Source organism: Colobus angolensis, unplaced genomic scaffold, assembly GCF_000951035.1.
Source record: "Colobus angolensis palliatus isolate OR3802 unplaced genomic scaffold, Cang.pa_1.0 Scaffold84, whole genome shotgun sequence".
Taxonomy (NCBI): domain Eukaryota; kingdom Metazoa; phylum Chordata; class Mammalia; order Primates; family Cercopithecidae; genus Colobus; species Colobus angolensis.
In genome coordinates, this window is record NW_012122265.1 from 4,268,712 (window position 1) to 4,269,874 (window position 1,163).

The window sequence follows — 1,163 nt, forward strand, 5'->3', positions numbered from 1 at the left end:
TGATCCGCCTGTCTCGGCCTCCCAAAGTGCTGGGATTACAGGCTTGAGCCACCGCGCCCGGGCCAGGATTTCCTTTTTAAGAGACAGGGTCTCTCTGTTGCCCAGGCTGGAGTGCAGTGGCGGGACTATATAGCTCACTGTAACCTCAAACGCCTGGGCTCAAGGGATCCTCCAACCTCAGCCTCCTGAATAGCTAGGACTGTCCTTCCTTTTCAAGGCTGAATAATATTCCCCCGTCTGTATTTACCACATTTGATTTACCCACTCACCCATAGATGGACAGTGAGTTGCTTCTACCGTTTGGCTAAAGAAAAATGCTGCTGCTATGAATATGGGTGTAGAGATATCTCTCTGAAACCTTGTTTTCAACTATCTGGGGTATATACCCAGAAGAGGTATTGCTGGATCATATGGTACTTTTTTTTCCTTTTTTTAAAGGATTTGCTATACTGTTCACAGCATCTGCCACATTTTACCTTCTCACCAACGGTGAAAGAGGGGCTCAGTTTCCCCACGTCCTCACCAACTCTTGTGACTGTTTCCTCATGGTAGTCACCCTCATGGGTGTGAGATGTTACTGCAGTATCTTGGCTCTGTCCCTCATGCTGGAGTGAGGTGATGCAATCATAGCTCACGGCAGCCTTGACCTCCTGGGCTCCAGCAATCCTCCTGCCTCAGCCTCCTGAGTAGCTGGGACTACAGGCGGGTCCCACCACACTCAGCTAATTTTTAATTTTTTGTAGAAACAACGTCTCCCTATGTTGCCCAGGCTGGTTGCAAATTTCTGGGCTCAAGTGATCCTCCTGCCTTAGCCTCCCAAACAGCTGGGATTACAGGCGTGAGCTGCCGTGCCCGGCCTCCATGTGGTTTTGATTTGCATTTCCCTAATGATAGGTGATGCTGGGAATCTTTCTCCTGCTCATTTTTTATCTGTGTATCTTCTTTGAGACATCTATTCAAATCCTTTGTCCGTTTTTAAATGATTTGGGTTTGTTGTTTAGCTATAGTTCCTTACATATTCTGGACATTACCCCCCTTATCAGATGTATGACTTGCAAATATTTTTTCCCATTCTCTAGGTTGCCTTTTCATTGTTATGTCCTTCAATGCCATTTTTTAAAGGACATCCAATTTACCTTTTATCTTTTTTTTTTTTTTTTTTT